General features: G+C 37.4%; 1 protein-coding gene across 2 annotated transcripts in view; it reads left to right on the forward strand.

The window, feature by feature from the left end:
- Positions 1 to 15,134, forward strand: part of LOC136979047 (carnitine O-palmitoyltransferase 1, liver isoform-like) — a 118,094-nt gene that overhangs the window by 64,772 nt on the left and 38,188 nt on the right. The gene's annotated exons all lie outside the window — the stretch shown is intronic.

Raw genomic sequence — 15,134 nt, forward strand, 5'->3', positions numbered from 1 at the left:
GGTCATTTTTTTTGCTCAATGAGCGATTTTGGTCTTTGAGCCTAACACATACAAAATTTTAATACTTACTACGTTTCTAGAAATTACATGCAAACTAGAAGATGGTGTCATGTACACCTTAGACCTCATGAGATATACTTTAAAACAAATCAAATAAAATCTAAGACATTTTCCAAAGAGATTCCTTAAGTCCACACTGATTCTGTTTCATCTTAAATTTACTGTTCAGTAGGTTAAACAAACCAAACTAAAACACATTATTTAAACAATACTAAACCCTTTATATTTAGATGTTGTTTAAACATGTTAAAACACAACATGCAGTATCTCATCTCATGTTTGTAAATGACATAATACAGGGTGTCCACCATGAACATGATGCATTTGAAACTGTTGTAAAAAATCTACTGCTCAGGAAGGATGTAAAGTAATGCATATTTTATGATGAAAAACTCAAAAAGTTTTATTAAAAAAATTAGTGAACCTCTACATGAGCTCCTTTTGTTGCATGTAGAACATAGTCTTTACTCCATTTTCTGCCAGGTTCTTTCAATCATCTCGGGCATGACAGCAACAACGGCATCTTGAATGCGCACATGAAGATGTTGAAGATTACGAATTTTGACAGCAGTGTAAATCTTGTTCTTGTCAAATCCTCAAAAGAAAAAGTCTAAGGGCATAATATCCGGCAATCGAGGAGGCCACAGTATCAGTCCTCCGTGCCCAATCCAACAGTCAGGAAACTATGTTTCGAGGAAACATTGAACATGCAGGCTTCAATATGGAAGAGCACCGTCCTGCTGGAAAAGCTGGTAGTTCCATTGCACTTGAATCATGGAATTTGTTTCAGCGTACCATCACATAGCTTGTGTTTGACTACTGCCATTTTGTGTTTGACTACTGCCACACCACCTACAGTCACTTAGGCGGGTTTTCAAAATTACCTATACAACTTTCACAGTTTTTCCACCTAATGGAATGCGCGACATCTGATTGCTGCCTTGCACTTCGATATGGCAGTCGAAACAAATGTGTCAGGTTCATGGTGGACACCATGTACTGTGTGCATTTTTACGTATTGGACAAATATTTCATTGACATACAAATGGAGTTTGATCTAGGCATTCAAAAAAGGAATTCAGGAGGAGGACAATTTTGCTTTTGAAATTGAAGATAATATTGAATTCACAGATGAGGCAGTCTACAAATATTTAAGATTCCAACTGGCTAAGTACAGAGAATGCTTACATATAAAACACAGATTAACAAAGTAATACAATGATAGATTAAATTATAAATAATAAGATAACCTTATTTTTCCAGCACAGATGTTTAATATAATGACAAATGTTTTTAGACAGATTTACTGTCCTACTTTGGACTAATGTTCAATACAACTTAGTTATGTTCTGTTTTTAGAATATAATAGTTTCATGATGCACAGAAACACTTAATTTCCAGAAATTGATTCAAAATTTTACAAAATTAAATATATACCAATAGTAACTAATATCATCCAAATAAATATTTTCTTAAAAATATATGGGTCAAAAGTATAGATATGTTCTGTCCATCTATTAACTTTTCCATGGTAATTATAATATGTTCTCATAAAATTAATTAGTTCACCATTCCAAATATTGTGTACTGTAATGAAAATTGCACAACAGAACTTTCTAGGTGTATAGTGGAAAGAAATTGTGTATTGATGTAGAATGAGACTTCTCTTTTAATGCATTATGTTGACAAAAAATTACTTTTATCTCGGAGGCATTATTTATTGAAAAATTGGAATTCTGTAATAAATCTATGTCCAAGAATTTGGGTATCACTTTTTAAAAGTTTGTACTTTTAACATTTATTACCATGGTATTATGTACTGGTTATAATTCTAAATTTGCTAATGGCATGTAAGTGTCTATCTTGTTATTTTTATCTAATTGTTATTTTGTACTAATAATCTCTCTATGCACATACCATTCTTATTCCTAAGTAGGTTTAAATTTAACTTTGAAAACTTGTATTTCGTTTTTGAACATTGCACTTTTTAAAATTTATTCTAATGTTTCAAAGTCATGGTTTTTATTTTTTTTTGTTGCCTGAAGATGACATTGATAAAATGTTGAAAGTGTTTACAATGATGTTTTAATAAAAACTGTTTAACACTGATAGACAGTAGTCATTTCTTTCTGTAATATTGTGAGAATCCAAGACTGATTGTTTTGGGGTCCCTAAAATTCTTTTTTGAAGGAAGTTCCTGAGGAGAGATGTTAATGTTGATATATCAATTTAACAAGGAAGATCCTCGTTGCTTCTTTTCTCAGGTGTCCCTGATTGGACAAATAAAATTAAATAAATAGAGCCAATTCCAATAGAAGAGGTGTGCAAAGACATAGTTGAAGGAGATATATAAAGAAACTCTTTCATAGCCTTGTGTTTCTCACCACTTTATTTTTCTTTATCCTGTCAAAACCTTCCATCAAATTTGATCTTGAGATTGACAATTAAAAGAAATTCATCCTAAAATTTCAAGTCAAGAGGAATGAAATATCAAGGTAATAAGTTATGTACAATGGAGTTTGTTAAATATAAAATATTAATTTTGACCTAGTAGATTGGATTTTTGATCAGATTTTTGAGTTCTCCTTTGTGTAAGAAGGAACTCTAAGATATACTTGAGAAATTATATGTCTTAATTCAATACATCTAAGTTTTGCATATTTTTCATCTTATGATATGATTTTATTTTAAATTTTGTTAATTATGTGGAATTGAGCACTTGATTTTGCATAAATTTAAGAAATTTTTAAGCCTAATTCTCCGTTCGGACTGTTAAGAAAACATCAAATAGAAAACGGATTGAATATCAGCTTTCCTGTCAACAGCCATAAGAGAAGTATAACATCCAAGCATTAGGATAAACAGGCTCTGGTTAAAGGAAGAGAAGGTGGACTATTGAACAAGTAAACAGAATGAAGCTTACAAGTTTCAAACCATATATGACAATGACAGCTGCATTTCAGCAATGTTATAGTGTCATTGATAGACACCTCTGACCTCACACCTGCAGATTTGTTATTAAACATCTGATCACCTGCTCATTTTCCCAGGCCAGACAAAAATGAATTATAAAGGACACAGACACCTGTACTTCGGCACGTTTGTCCTAACTTCTACTTTACATAAGTGCCACATCGGTCCTCTATAGAATGGACCTGACCCAGTCCCAGGAGAAGACAATGGTTTGACTTGGTTCCACTTCCACTTGACAGAACGAACGTCATATACACCTCCACAACGATTGAGACTCAGATCTCTTACACGACAGCTCAAACACAAACACAAACCCACCGAGACACACGATCCAAGTCCAGATAAAAACTCAAAACACCGACAGCACTCTCGAATAAGTAAAACCCAAATAAACACCACTAAACAAAACACCCCAGTACACAAAAGACAGAACACTACAAGCAAACTAACCAAACAGCAAACACAAGAGAACACCACATCTCACTGACACAACAAACACACCGATGTCAAACAACAATTAAACACAAGAAGCGACGACAACAACACACCATTACTAAATAAAGTAAACACCGGCACGAATAACACAACCCAACAGCATACGATATAACCACACAGAGAAACAACCGCAAAAAACAACCCCCATAACCACACACAAATCGACTTCTCGAAAGACAGAACAGAACAGCAGCAGTGTCCACCTCCACAACGATTGAGACTCAGATCTCTCAGAGGTATTTGAATTAGATTATTGTAAACTCTCTCTCGATCTACATAGCTTAGGTAGATAGGAATTAGTAGACAGTGTAATGCTACTTTGTACTTAATTATTTATGATACACAAAACAAGGCTACATACAAAAAAACTTAAATTTATTATGTACAGTACATGTGTGAAGTTTAGGGCGACAGGTACAAATAAATGACTAGATTTTCTTAATGTGACAAAGTAATTTATTATCGCAACTAAACAAGTTCGTTGGATCCCAACAACTACAAGTAATTGACTATACACACATACGCTACAATATTTTCTAACGAACAAAAGATCAACGCGCGCGACAACTATACGCGGGCCGAAACTTACAAACTAATACTTATGCTAACTACAACTAAGGAAAGACGAGAAAATGGAAGATAGAAAGAATGAGAGAAAATAGAAATACCCGGGATTTTCCTGGTCTTAAAGACTTGGGTGAGACACAAATCTGATTCTTTTCTTGGGGTTTAATATTTACACCTCGATGTTATGCGTCGGAGCTCTTCAATTTCCTTTACTAGTTCCTTGGGGGTGAGATGTAGCCTTCAATCGTCTAAAATTCGATCTGGTGGCTACCCAAATTCCGCCCTCATTCTTCTGGATTCGAGTACAAGTTTCCCTTTCAGCAACTCAGAGGTCTCCGATTAGCGTGCTAGCTATATCGAGCCTTCCTTCTGTCCCTCCGTACTTGTTGAGTGTCCCGACCAAAGTGTCTCTACCCTTTGTTCATCGGCTCCAGGGCCTTGCCTCACCTTTTGTTTACGTACTCCTTTTCTCAGAATTGGCAATCCCACCCAAGGGGTAATGAACCAGAAAGACAAAGCAAGAAAGTTCTAGAAGGGGATGAGACAAAGGATAGGGAAAAGAAAGATATTAAACTAAACTTAAATCTATATTTACAATAAAAAGGTATAGCGTACAGCTACACATGACATATGGCGCAATTGTACAAGTCAAACATAGAGGCAAGAACATGAGTGTTTAGAGTGAGGTCCGAATCCAAAATGAGGTCAAATGGTTAGGTTGTCAGTTTGTTAAGTTCAGGGGTCCTCCTGGTGGCAACTTTTGGATTTAGGATCAAATCTGTCGCCACAGATGGTATTGGACCATGAGCATCATACAAAGTAGGATAATTGTATTGAGTATATATAGTTTCTCTCTATATATATATTATTTAATTGTATGTTACATAGTTCTTTGTATGTCTTAGACTTAGTTAAAATAAACTTGTGTTGTACATTGTTTATGGCCTGTCTTCCTCGGAAAACCAGACACCTATCGACTTGCTCACTGACCTCCCCATTCAATAATTTAAGACCCTCAACCTTTGTGTATAATATGCTAGTTAGGACTCATTTAACTCAATCCTAACTGGTGTCAGCCAGATCTTGCAATCTTGCTGACAATTCATTGAAGAGCCATCCAGAAGACAACAAGACGGGTTTTACTAACCTGAGGCTGATTAAGGGTTAGCAACCTCCTACCTGCGGCTAATCTCGCAATAAATCTTATTTTTGTTTGATTAAATTAGTTTACTGTCTATTGCCTAACTCTATTATCTTACTCATGGTTAAAATGAAAATATCCCACTTAAATTTTTGGAAATTAAATCATAAAATACCATTCTTGTCTAGCCTGCGTAATTGACTAGGTAGTTTCAGAAGGTCTTGACAATTGTCCAAGAAATTTGGAATATTAATGTATTCTCAATTTCTGATAATTAAGCAGCCATCAAAAAATGTGTGACAGGGTCAACCAAAGTCCCAGAAATTTACAATATGATCTTTATGCAGTGGATAGTGAATTATAGTTTCTGTGGTTTGTGCAATTTTCTATTATTGATGTCTTAAAGATCTTCAGAATTTTCAATAATTTTGTATCTTCTCTGCAAAAACTCCATTTTATCCATCTTTGCTTTACCTAGTTTAGCTATAAAATTCCTGATTTCGATGCATATATGGCTAGTGATGTAACCTGTCTCTTTTGTCAATGTTATATTTATGTTCTTCGAATTCTAACTGAGATTGATCTGTTGTTAGCGTCTATGTAGACTAGGTCACATTCATACTTTTTCTTCCTTACTGGTATGCAATATATGCCTTGAGCTCTGGACATATCTGTTGTCTTTAATGTTTTTTAGTAATTGGTATATTGTACAATGTCTGATTTCAGCTGAAATGTGGTGTTGGGGTACTGTGTTATCCTGGAGGAGTTGTTGTTGTTGTTCTCTGTTGTTCATGTATTTTTGTTAATCCTCTTATTAGTTTTTTTGAGTACCTGTGTGTAATTGCAATGTTCTCTGTTTCTGAGTTCTTTCATTGTGTCTCTCATACTGGTGTAATATATAAATGCATGTCTAACTAAGGCTTGAAAGGCTGCTGTTTTGTAAGAAAATGGGTTGTTGGAGCTAGCTGGTATAAAGTGGGGAATGTGTCCTGTTTTATAGTATAAGTATACTGGTGTTGATGCCCCTTCTCTAAAATTGATTTTTATGCTAAAAATTGCACAAGTTCTACTGTGTTGATCTGTGACAATCACTCACCATATGTTATAAAATGAGAAATTGTCGGTTATAAATTTTGCATGTATGGTTCTAGAATGTTTCATCACCTGTTTTCCCTCTCAACTATGTTTCCTGGAGGAGCAATAAGCCCAGTGGGGAGCAGAGAAGTTGTATATATAGATATGTGATTGGAAAAGAAACTTTTTCTTTTCGATGTCAATGTAGAAGGAGTAATGAGTTATCAGCAACAAAGATATGGTGCGAGGGAAGAACTTGGAGAGAGTACAGATTCTATTGGAATTGATGAGGAAATGGGGATGAGACTTTGACTATATGACATGGGGTTTAGAGGTACGTACTTCTTCCATTATAGTGTTTCCTCTACCTTTTTGTCTGATAGTGTACTAGCAGTAGGATTTTGGTGTAAGAAAAATATTGTGGGATTACACTAATATGTGATTGTAATGTCCAGATTAATCAACTGATTGTAATGGGAAGCTAAAAATTTGTATTTTATGAATACCCATTGATTATTATTGGATTAGATGTTCATCCAACTTCTAGTTGAGAAAATAAAGTTCAAAATTACAACTGGAATGGATAACTAGTAAGAAAATCAGCATCTTACAAAATTTTCCAGCACAAAGAGTTTATACAATAAACATTTCTGGTTTATTTTATAAACCTGCTTCAGTTTTTAAATTATACAATTCGAAATTTCCAAATTGAAATGTTTTCAATTATTCCATGACGTTATTTATACAATTCTTTTTAGATATTGTAAATGTGTATACATAAATATATATTTTTAAACAATTACATATTAATGAAATACTGAGTATATAAATAAATAAAATTAAGAATAAAATAAAAATACAAATAAAGTAAACCACAGGAATTCCTTATGCCTATGTATTTTTATGTATAAATAATTAATCTGTAGGATTATTGAAGAATGATTGCCATGCAATTAGATAGGGATTCTGAGTTTTTATGGTTAATACAATTATTTTTTAATGTGTACTTGAATATTTCCAATGTGTCTAGTATTCTTAAGCAATGTTCATCATAGACTCTTTTTATCATTCTTGCTTCATTTAGATTTGCGGACATCCCAGGCTCTGTTGTATATTGAGCTAAAATGGTTGTTGGTTTGTTGTTATCTATGTCATATTTGTGTTCATTTATTCTGTGTTGTAAAGATCTAATGGTTGACTCAATATATACATAAGTTGGCTATTAAATCTTTCATCTGTTACCGGGATTGAATATATACTCAGTTCGTTGTTGTTTATCTTATCTTTACTGTTGTGTAGCAATTTTTAGATTGTGCGCTTCCATAGAAATGCCAAATTAGATATGCTTATGATATAATTTGTTATATTTTACTATGTAAAACAGAAAATGGGCAAAAGCAGGGTTTGATATACGTAGAGGGGTATAGCGATTCAAAGCAGATGCAAAAGACATTAGTACAGTTGGGTAGCCATACATTGGTGCACATGGGGCACATACCCAGTTTTGTCTTTGTTGTATTTTTCCTAGCCTCCAGGGGGCCCAAAATTGATCATAACCATGATCAACAAACAACAGAAAATTCATGACTTCTAGCCTATTCTACAAATATGAAAGAAACTAATAAATGATATTTGTCCATTATTCCATGCAAGTTTGTTGTATGATGACCAAAACTTGTTCTTGAAAACAAGAAACATTCCTTGTTTTCAAGGCCATGTTAGCCCTAATTGTAACTAGTGCCACTTTGTGGGAGTGCTGATCCAATGTTGAATCATTGTTTGAAGCTTTTTGCATAATTTATGATGCTCCTTTTAACAGCTTGTGTTTTCTTTTTTTTAATAATCTGCATGCTCTCCTGAGCACAGATAGATGCATAGGCATTATACAGGTATAGAAAAGTTACATTTATACAATGGAACAATTAAAGCTGATAAGTATGTTGGAAATCTTTAGGAATACATTAACTGGCTGAGTATCGTTGAGGAGATGTTCTTAGGCCGTGGACGTAGGAGTCGTCTCCAGCCAGTGCCATGTTTAACCAAGTAAGGTTATATACCTGAAGACATGCTCAGGGTCTGGGTGGTGCAACAGGCAAGCACACCACATGGCAAATGGAGGTTGTGGGTTCAAGCCCTGCCCTGGGTCAGTTCTTTTATTCCAGAAAGTTCTAAATTTATTTAATAAATTATAATTTTAATAATTTATTTATTAACATAATCAAGAGATGGTGCCTAATGCCTCCCTCTAGTATCAAATTGCTTTATAATAATCATTTAATTAGCCAAATTCTAGCCCGCCATTTCGGGAGATTGTTGATTATTTCAAGATAATGTAAAGTCATTCATGGAAAAGAAAATCAGAATGATCAATGACCAAAAATATATTTGTGTAATTTCTTGGTAAGCTAGAGTGTTTAGATTTATCAGCAATTGGAAATGTCTAGCATATACTCCTGTTCAAAGTTACTCAGTGCTGTTTGTGATTAGTTGGATTAGTTGTTGATAGTTTTGACACAGGAATGTAATAAAATTACCAGTTCAGACTTTACAAGTATTTGTAGATTCATTCATTGCCTAAATATATGTGAGATGTTATCCTGCAAGAGGATGGTACTGTTGAAAGTACGACGTGAAAGAAAAAACACGTACACGTGTTGATCAATTAAAATAAATTTAATTTCGCGTTGGAAATAGATGGTACAAATTCTTTATGGATTCCCGTTGTTCCTCTGTGTTCATATCGTAACCGTAATTTGCGTAGTACAGTTCCGTTGCAAATGTCGCCCGACAATCTTACTTAACTAACACGCGCAAATTTTAATCGAACTTAAACTAATAGGAAGGGATAGAAGAAAAAAGGGAAGTAAGAAGGATTATAGGATAGATGGGTACCCAATTCCTTGGCTGTTGTTGGACGCAGATCCTTGTCTCGACCTATAATGCTCGTATGCTCTCTCGTACAATGACGGTTTCTTCCAGTGATCGGATTCTCTTCTCGATCTGTTCCTTTTGGCCCTATTCCGCAGAGCTCGCCAATTTTTCACTCTCGAGGTTCGCAGCCACACATCTTTCCTTGTTCGTGTCTGGCCAAAGAATGTTTAGTGGAACGTTCCTTTTCCCTCCAGGCTCGTTGCTGTCTATTGTTTTCCCCTACCTCCTGGTGGGCTACGGGTAAGTCCGAGTTCTCGGAAGTTCGAGACAATGGGACAAAGAAAATTGGAAAGAAGGATAGATTTATAGAAATAGAATATAAATTAAACTAAAAACTATATATAAATAAAGGCATACAGCCACATACGCCCCCATTGGAAAGGCTCAAAGTCCGTGATGGAGTTTGTAATAATCAACTCTCTTTTTCCTAAGATTGTACCGATCATCACTTCTGGGAACATCCTGGTGTTCCTTATTCAAATCATGGGCATCTTCCGAGTGCGCACCGCGTCCTTGAAATCCCATGGGTATATTTTCCCCGGGCACCTGTTGTCTTTGGTATTGATGCACGACCTCATCTTCTCCGTCATCATCGTCAGTGGGATCGAGTGACAGTTATCTCTGGGTCGGGCGGTCCTTTGCCCTCGATAAACAGTATGTGAGAAATACGGTTTCAGCCGGTCGAAATGTACTATCAGTCTCTTCCCTTCATTGCCTTCATCCAATTCTGCAGTTACAGGGCCTAATATCTTATTGATGCGAAAAGGGCCTGAACACTTAGGAGAAAATTTACCAAACTTCCTGCCTTTGTGTTTACGTAATACCCATACCCTTTCACTTACATGGAACTCGCGCCCCTTCCTTTGCACATTACACCTTTCTCTATTTTTTAAATTGCACTGTCTACTCCGGGAATAAGCCTGGTTACGAACCATAGTTAACCTCTCTATTAACTTTTTACGGTAATCGGAAATGCTGGGATTGAATTGTGTGCCAGTAGGGAAAACCTGGGGCAACCGAGGGTTGAAGCCGAAAAGGAGGAAGGCGGGGGATTCACCCGTAGAAGCATGGGTAGCGTTGTTATATGCGAACACCGCTTGTGCTAGGAATTTATCCCACCTCCCGTTGTTGCCCCGGGATATCTGAGCTATGATATTACATATGGATTTGTTAAAGTGCTCACATACTGAGTTTGCGCATGGATGATAGGCTGTAGTTACCTTATGCTTAACACGGAGCGTATCGCATAAGTCCTGGAAGGTGGCGGAGGTAAAGTTAGCTCCCCAATCGGTGATGATTGCCTCAGGACAACCATATCGGCATATCATGTGTTTGAATATCGCATCGGCTACGATTTTTGCTGTCTGAGCACTTACGGGAACAGCTTTGGAATACCTGGTGAACACATCTATTATAGACAGGATATAACGATTCCCGCTGGGCGTCATCGTGAGGGGCCGACAATATCGACTGCAATTTTCTGAAACGGGAAGCTTGCCACTTCCGTTTCTTGAAAAGGCTCTTTCCCCCGATGCATATTAAATCTCTGGCACGTTTTGCAATTTCTCACCATGGATCTTGCGATCGACTGCAAATTCCATACATGATAATGCCAATCCACGGCACTACATGTTTTATCTACGTCAAGATGCCCTCCCAGACTGGACTCATGGAATTCTCTTATGACCTCATAGTCCATCCCTTGACCTACACAGATTCGCTTCCACTTATACAACTTATATCTTCCCGGCTTCACATGGTCCAGAATATCCCCTTCCAACTGATACTCCGGTTGAATTCCCCCCTCGGCGATATCTCCCTGTGAATTCTGATTGGCCCTAGTTATCCCCTGTTTTAGTTTCTTTAAGAATTCGTCTCCCATCTGTGACGCCACTACCTTTTGGTAAAAACCCGTGTTATCCTCATCAGAATAATGGTTGACCAATTCAAGTCTCTCCTCGTGATGTGTTGGGCGAGATAAAAGATCAGCCACAGGGTTTTGTTTACCTTTAATGTGCGCAACAGTTACGTCATAATTTGACAACTCCAATGCCCACCTCATCAGCCTGTCATTGTGGTTGTTCATACTTCTCAGGTATGATAGGGGCTTATGGTCCGAATAAACTTTCACCTCATGATCCAGAACTAAAGATTTGAACTGACGGAGGGAAAGAATGATGGCCATACACTCCTTCTCAATAGTAGAGTACCTCAACTCCGGGCCTCTAAACTTCCTGCTAAAATAACCAAGTGGGACCACTCCCGCATCCCGCTGCTGGCCTAAAACAGCGCCTAACCAACTGTCTGAAGTGTCGGGTGTATAAGACAAATGGTGAAGAAAAATCCGGGTGTGCTAGGAGGGGGGGGTTGGATAATATCTTCTTAAATTTGATAAACCCAGCTTGGCATTTATCATCCCAACGGAAAAGTTTTCCCTTTTTAGTCAAATCAGTCATGGGTAAGGCTAGTTTAGAAAAATTAGGAATGAAGTTGCAAAAAAAACCCACTATCCCTCGGAATCCTCGCACTTCCCTAACATTACGAGGGGGTTTACAGTCCCTTATTGCCTCCACGTTACTCGGGTCAGGGTAGATTCCCTCACTGCTAATTACATGACCGAGATATTTAATTTCCTTAACTCCAAATTTGCTTTTCGTGGGATGGAGTTTTAGGTTAGCCTCATGTAGAATTTTTGCTACTTGGTCCAAAAGCTCCAAATGCTCTTCCAAGGAAGGGGAGAACAGAATGATGTCATCCTGAAACACGTAACATTTACTGCCGATAAATGGGGCGAGGAGACGGGACATGCAATACTGAAAAAAACGGCCGCTGTTCTTTCCCCCTTGTGGAATGCGTGTTAACTGGTACTTAGACCAAGGAGTGGTGAAGGCGAATATATGCCTAACCTTCGGGTCCAATGGGATCTGGAAATATCCAGACTTAAGATCAATTACAGAGAAGTTCTGGCTACCATGGAAAGTACTAAGGATCTCATTCACCCTGGTCAGCGGGAACACCTGAGACTTGGTCACATCATTTATCCTGCATAGGTCTAATGTCATTCTGATCTCACCAGATGCTTTCTTAACTATGTGGATGGGGGAGTTCCACTCAGAATGACTTTCTTCAATTATGCCTGCCTTTAGGTACGAATCGGTTAACTGTTTGAGATCGGTGAGATAGCAGTTAGGGATACGATATTGACGTGCATTAATCACCCGGCTAGTGTCGACTTCGGGACTGTGCATAAATCAGTACCCTTTAAATCCTCAACCCCTTTTGCAGATAGGCCAGGGTACTTCTTGAGAATGCGCGTCACCTGATCTAACTCTCCACTCAGAGTCTGGTTGGTATCTATTGGAGTACTGCTTAGACAATCAAAATACATAATTGACGGGCGGACAGCCTGACCCAAGGGTTCTGACTCATCTTTAATGGAGGTACAAGCATCAACGATTAAGGAGGGGATTTGTCTGATAACGTCCATACCTAATATTCCTTGATACTCTAATTGAGGGGGAAACTCCATGCAACATAGGCAAATAGGGATTATCTCATTATTTTAGTCTATGCATGCTCTCATCATTTCCTTACATGTAGTAATCGTACCGTTAATGCCTCTGATACGGGTAATTTTCCCTTTAGTAACAGCGCGGTAAAGCCTGGCCGGGTTTGCGTCACTGACGAAGGCTGTATCAATTAATGATTTCTCCGCACCCATGTCAATCAAAAACCTCATCTTCGTGTCGATTATCTTCCCTACAACCAATGGGAGACCCCTTTCAGAATGTGTGAGTACGATCATTTTAAACATGAGGTTAGGAACTGGACACTGACCATTATAAAGTTCCCTTGTTAGTTTAAATCACTGCAATTGCGATTGGGGCATTTACGAGCAAGGTGGTTCAGGACTGTTGCAAATGAAGCACCTTCGGTTATTGCCGACCGCCTTAGTAGTCTGATTTTCGGCCATCTTGGACACAACCTTGAACAAAGCCTCCAACCCCTTCTCTAGTCTAGCTAACCGATCCTCGTCCCTATGAACAGCTTCAGAACTCATCTCCTGATTCACACAATCAGGTTTAACCTCACTCTGGAAATTGTAACATACAGTTTTAGGATCCCGAGGATTACTACACTCTCTTTCTAGATTGTCCTCCCTCTCAGCGTACTCAAAAGCTTGCTCCAGAGTAGCAGGTTCCCTCCGACACACGTGATTCCGGATGCCCAGATCTAAACCCCTAACAAATCTCTCCTTTATGATATCATCCTTAAAAGACATATTAGGGTTACTTCTGATGGCCCTAGACATTATAGTCTGTCCTAACTATGTATTCACTAATCAGCTCCTTTTCACCCTGCCTAATGTTTAACAATTGATCTAGTAGGCCTTTCCCTTTTTCTTCACGCTTCTCAAAGCATTTTATCAAATCTTGCTTTATCTCCTCAAACATTGGTGATGGTGTTTGCTCTAAGAGACAAAGGAAGGTGTTCAGTGGGTCACCTTTGAGCTTCGCTTGTAGTGTGGCAATCTTAACCTCATCACCCCAATTAGCTAGCCTGGCCACATTATCCATTGTCTTAAAAAACTGGGCTATGTTCACCGTATCATTAGCAGAGTTCGAAAAGGTGGGAATCATGCCTAAAAATCCAGTAACCACCAAAGGAGGGTTCTCACCTTGGCTCCCCGACTACACTCGCGTTTGGAGTACTTTTCTCCTCCATACTTACACAATTAATTAATAACTGATTTTAGTACTATTATACACCAAGTTAGGCTAACAAGACGGGAATCCTGTCACGGATGCCAATGTTGAAAGTATGACGCGAAAGAAAAAACACGTATACCTGTTGATCAATTAAAATAAATTTAATTTCGCGTTGGAAATAGATGGTACAAGTTCTTTATGGATTCCCGTTGTTCCTCGGTGTTCGTATCGTAACCGTAATTTGCGTAGTACAGTTCCGTTACAAATGCCACTTGACAATCTTACTTAACTAATGCGTGCAAATTTTAATCGAACTTAAACTAATAGGAAGGGATAGAAGAAAAAAGGGAAGTAAGAAGGATTATAAGATAGATGGGTACCCAATTCCTTGGCTGTTGTTGGACGCAGATCCTTGTCTCGACCTATAATGTTCGTATGCTCTCTCGTACAATGACGGTTTCTTCCAGTGATCGGATTCTCTTCTCGATCTGTTCCTTTTGGCCCTATTCCGCAGAGCTCGCCAATTTTTCACTCTCGAAGTTCGCAGCCACACGTCTTTCCTTGTTCGTGTCCGGCCAAAGAATGTTTAGTGGAACGTTCCTTTTCCCTCCAGGCTCGTCGCTGTCTATTGTTTTCTCCTACCTCCTGGTGGGCTACGGGTAAGTCCGAGTTCTCGGAAATTCGAGACAGTGGGACAAAGAAAATTGGAAAGAAGGATAGATTTATAGAAATAGAATATAAATTAAACCTAAAACTATACAGAAATAAAGGCATACAGCCACAAAACTATACATAAATAAAGGCGTACAGCCACAGTACTAAACAATAATGTGTCTGAAAGTGAATCTGGTTGAAGTTTAATGGAAGTTGTTAGAAACATTTTTATTTTTTTTGTAATGTATTTATTATGTTTAGACCAAGCGATGAAAATGAAAATAATTTTTCAGATCATTTAAACTGACTTATCCTGTATATGAGAAAATGTGGAAATACTGTCAGATAAAAATTTCTGTATTCTATATTTTAAAATTCTATATTTATTCTATTGAACAAGAGTTCAATAGAATAAATATAATTTTAAAATATTTTAAAAATTTTAATGAAATACAGTATATAAATTACTTTGTATTGTTTTAAATGTTTATCAATATATTATACAATTACAGTCAAACCTGTTGTTATGC

The sequence above is a fragment of the Centruroides vittatus genome, unplaced genomic scaffold (genome assembly GCF_030686945.1).
Source record: "Centruroides vittatus isolate TY-2023 unplaced genomic scaffold, ASM3068694v2 contig_575, whole genome shotgun sequence".
In the NCBI taxonomy this organism is placed as follows: domain Eukaryota; kingdom Metazoa; phylum Arthropoda; class Arachnida; order Scorpiones; family Buthidae; genus Centruroides; species Centruroides vittatus.